Raw genomic sequence first — 5,002 nt, forward strand, 5'->3', positions numbered from 1 at the left:
TCACCACTGTCCAGTCTGCAGAGATGCTGAGCTCCTGACCTGCCTGCTGTCACCTAGATCCCTGCCCCCACCCTGCCCGAGCACCCCCGAGTGGCGGTGTGAAAACTGCCTTCACTGCTCAGCCTTCCCTGCTCCCCATCCCAGGCCTTGGCCATGGACCCAGTTAACTCCCTGTTCCTCACAGAGGGATTCAGCCAGGGCGTGACCCTCTGTGGATGTTGGGTCCACTGCTGTTTCTGCTTGTTCCCAAGCGGTTGCCCTTCTCAGCCCATCCAGCTGCTCTGGCTGAGAGAATTCGAACACTTACTCTTCTCCGGATGTCACGGCAGTGTTTCCACAATGATGACACCAGCAATTTCTACCTACAGAGATTTTAAAAAATTGTCTAATATGACCTGGAAATACAGTGAACCAAGCCTAGAAGCTCTGGGTCTGCTTCTGGATTGTTTGTGTCTGTTTATAAAAGTATAGTCTACCAAACTGCTATAAATTATAGAAAGGTTAAGAGAGAAGAGAAAAAGTTTCCCTGGATCTCTAAAGAAAACATTAAAGAACCAATCACACTCATTTTTCATCAGGGCCTAATAGAATTACAATGAAAGTGAAAGTGGTAGTTGCTCAGTTGTGTCGGACTCTTTGAGACCCCATGGACTGTGGCCCACCAGGCTCCTCTGTCCATGGAATTCTCCAGGCAAGAATACTGGAGTGGGTTACCATTCCCTTCTCCAGAGGATCTTCTCAACCCAGGGATGGAACCTGGGTCTCCTGCATTGCAGGCAGATTCTTTTATTAACTGAGCCACCAGGGAAACCCTCAATATCCCATAGTTATAATCTGCTTCATCCCCTCTTATACAAGCAACAGTGTTAGAATAACACTATCAATAACATTGCTACCAATATGCTATTGAAAGCAGGAATTTGTTTCTGCATTTTTGCTTTCCATTCTTCCTCTATCAATAAAGAGCTGTATACATCTATTTTGTCAGAGTGTATACCATTACATACCACTCTCTCTTTTAACCTGAAAATGGTCTTAATTCAAATGACACTGTGACTTTGATGTTCACCTCCTATTTTTATAGGGCTTCCCTGGTGGCCCAGTGGTTAAAGCGTCTGACTGCAGTGAGGGAGACCCAGGTTTGATTCCTGGGTCCGGAATATCCTCTGGAGAAGGAAATGGCAACCCACTCCAGTATTCTTGCCTGGAGAATACCATAGAGGGAGGAGCCTGGTAGGCTACCGTCCATGGGGTTGCAAAGAGTCGAATACGACTGAGCTACTTCACTTTCACTTTCCTATTTTTATAGCAATATCTCTCCCTTGTCATTCTGATGGTCTGAAGCTTGTTTTTTGGAAGAAATTATGGAAACGAAATTCTCTGAATTCCTGCATGTTGATAACAGTTGTCTACGATCTTTATATTTGAAATTCACTTTTGCTGCATGTAAGGTCCTAGGCTCATATTTTCTTTCCTCACAAAATCTTAAGTACATGTACATATTCTCTGCTGGCATAAAGCTCACAGGGTCTGAAAGTGTTAGTCCCTCAGTTGTGTCTTTCCCACCTAGGGATTGAACCCGGGTCTCCTGCATTGCAGGCAGATTTTTTTTTACCATCTGAGCCACCAGGGAAGCCCGTTAAACTAAATCCTATTCCTTCATAAGTCACTTACTGTTTTTGCCTGGATGCCCAAAGATACTTCCTTTTCATTTTTATTTAAAACTCAGTAGTTTTACTAGAATACGTCCGGCGGTGTGCACTCTGAATTGATATTCTCTGGTATGCAGTGTTTCCCTTCCTTATATTTCAAGTATGTAGATTTCATATTTCAGGAACATTTGTTTCCTTGAATTGCAGGTTTTAGAACTGTTATCTCATGTCACTTTTATCTTCTGGGACTCCTGTTATCTGCTGGATGCTTTTGGCTGTCCCCAGTATTCGTTGTTCTCTCTCAAACTCATTTGCCTCTCTTCATTTTTAAAAAAATTTAAAATGATTTTCTTCTTTTCAGTTTCCATTTCTCCTAAGGTGTTGTTGGTTATGTTTAGTTCCTCTCATTCCTTTACACTTTATTTCTTTTATTTCTATTTCTTCCTAATTTTGATTCACATTGTCTCTCACTCTCTAAATGTCTTTAGTTTGTTCTGAAATAGCAGGTGACAGCTTTGGTCTGTTTTGTGGGCATGCCTCTGTGGTATGCTTTCATCATCTGGAAGAATGTTATTCTACTTTTTTTTTCCTCTGATAACTTTGCTGACTTTTGACCTCACTTCTTTCCTGATGCTCATTCCTGAACTGACGTCAGCTGTCGCAATGCCTTCTGTGACAGTCATCGGCGGGCTAACATGTGAGGGCTTGCCTTCTGCGAATCCCTCGGGCCCATTGTGACCGGCATGTCTCCTTACTGTCTGTCTCTCCTCCATGTCCTGCAAGTGCTAATTCCCCCAGGGCCTCCCCCTCCATGTGGGGTCTTGTCCTGGAAGAAGCATTGCTCCAGCCCCTCAGGCCTAGAGGAGGAAAAACCCTTCCTGTGTTCAGCTGCTGTCCTCTTCACACTTTCTGGGGAAATTGATGCTGTCTGGTTCCTTGTCTTCAGGTCCATCAGGTTCCTCACTGCTCCTGTTTCTACCTGCACACACACTGATGTCTCCTAGGCTGCAGCGCTCTGTGGTTCATCCTCACTCTCCTTCCATCTAGGGGTCAATGGGGACAGCTTGTCAGATTGTTTTCCCATGAGCACTGTCTGTGGGTTTTGAATCTGCTACCTACTCATTTAATTCATAAAACCTTATTTAACTTATATGCAGAGTACATCATGAGAAACACTGGGCTGGAAGAAGCACAAGCTGGAATCAAGATTGCCGGGAGAAATATCAATAACCTCAGTTATGCAGATAACCTTTATGGCAGAAAGTGAAGAGGAACTAAAAAGCCTCTTGATGAAAGTGAAAGAGGAGAGTGAAAAAGTTGGCTTAAAACTCAACATTCAGAAAGCTAAGATCATGGCATCTGGTCCCATCACTTCATGGCAAATAGATGGGGAAATGGTGGAAACAGTGAGAGACTTTATTTTGGGGGGCTCCAAAATCACTGCAGATGGTGACTCCAGCCATGAAATTAAAAGACATTTGCTCCTTAGAAGAAGAGTTATGACCAACCTAGATAGCATATTAAAAAGCAGAGACACTACTCTGCCAGCAAAGATCTGTCTAGTCAAGGCTATAGTTTTTCCCATGGTCATGTATGGATGTGAGAGTTGGACTGTGAAGAAAGACTGAGCACCGAAAAATTGATGCTTTTGAACTGTGGTGTTGGAGAAGACTCTTGAGAGTCCCTTGGACTGCAAGGAGATCCAACCAGTCCATCCTAAAGGAGATCAGTTCTGGGTGTTCATTGGAAGGACTGATGCTGAAGCTGAAACTCCAATACTTTGGCCACCTCATGCGAAGAGTTGACTCATTGGAAAAGACCCTGATGCTGGGAGGGATTGGGGGCAGGAGGAGAAGGGGACGGCAGAGGATGAGATGGCTGGATGGCATTGCCGACTCGATGGAGGTGAGTTTGGGTAAACTCCCGGAGTTGATGATGAACAGGGAGGCCTGGCGTGCTGCGATTCATGGGGTTGCAAAGAGTCAGACACGACTGAGAGACTGAACTGAACTGAATGGATAAATGAGTTGACATGGTTAGATAGCATCACTGACTCAACAGACATGAATTTGAGCAAACTCTGGGAGATAGTGGAGGACAGAGGAGCCTGGTGTGCTGCAGTCCATGGGATTGCAAACAGTTGGATACAACTAAGGTACTGAACAATAATAACAATCACCTGACATCCATTCCAAATCCAAATTTCCCAATCTTCTATTACTTTTTTTTTTTGCTATACAGTGCGGGTGGAATGTGGGATCTTAAGTCCCTGATCAGGGATCAAACCTGGCCTCCTGAAGTGGAAGCATGGAGTCCTAACCACTGGGCATCCAGGGAAGTCCCCAAATCTAAAAAAAAAAAAAAAAATTTTTTTTAAGCTAGTTTGTCCCACTCATGACCCAACCCAGGCCATGATCTGCTTTGGCTGCCTTGTTTCCTGTCTGATTTGCAAAGATAGATCCTCCTCCCTTCTGCTGTGATGCTACTTGTTTGTGGAATAAAGACAGTGCGCCATCTGCTCTCTACACTTACTACACCCTGGGTTCACTGATCACTTTCTGCTGTGTCACATAACAGGTTCATTTGGTCTCTGTACTTCCTTAGGCTTGTAGTTCTAGCCCTGGCCAGATTTCATATTTTTCCTTTTCTTTCTCAGTGAGAACACTTTGGTGTGACTGATGTCTACCTCCTAATTGCATCATGAAGAGTCCGGTTGTGTTGGTGGTGTTCTGGAGATGTTAACATTGTTCATCTGGGCATATTTGGAAATACTACAACATTTTAATTAATACCACTTCTGCTATCATACCCCAGGCATCTTTCTAACTGCTTTCTCTGTGATTTCTCATATTACATCTCAGTACATTCACTGTGTTCAGACTTGAAAATCGGCCCAGACTTGGTTGTTTGGAAGATTCTGAATCACTGCTCTGAGCTTCTGTTTGCTTGGCATAGTGATGCTTGCTCTTGATTTACAGTGTCATTTTGGGGATTATTTGAAGTCATGATGTGAGAGCATTTTGACAAAGGAGAACATGCCAGCTATAAAAAATTTAAGAGAGAAAACCCCAGATAAACAGTGACTGTGATGTCTGTCTCACTTGTTCCGCATCTGTTTCTTGAAAGCGCTGAGCCACGCAGACCAGGTAGAAAGCTGCCGGGTGCCAGAGCCGTAGGCAATCCCGGGAGCTGCAGAGGTTTTACAGCCAGTCCAGCGCCGCGCACAGCCTCGTGCGGCGGGAAGCCCAGGTCCTCTCGCGCGCCCCGCCCCATGTCCCATACTCCCCGTCTCTGAGCTCCCCGCCCCTACGCCCGTACGCCCCGCCCCCGCCCCTGCGCCCCGCCCTCCC

The sequence above is a fragment of the Odocoileus virginianus genome, unplaced genomic scaffold, assembly GCF_023699985.2.
Source record: "Odocoileus virginianus isolate 20LAN1187 ecotype Illinois unplaced genomic scaffold, Ovbor_1.2 Unplaced_Contig_27, whole genome shotgun sequence".
Lineage (NCBI taxonomy): Eukaryota > Metazoa > Chordata > Mammalia > Artiodactyla > Cervidae > Odocoileus > Odocoileus virginianus.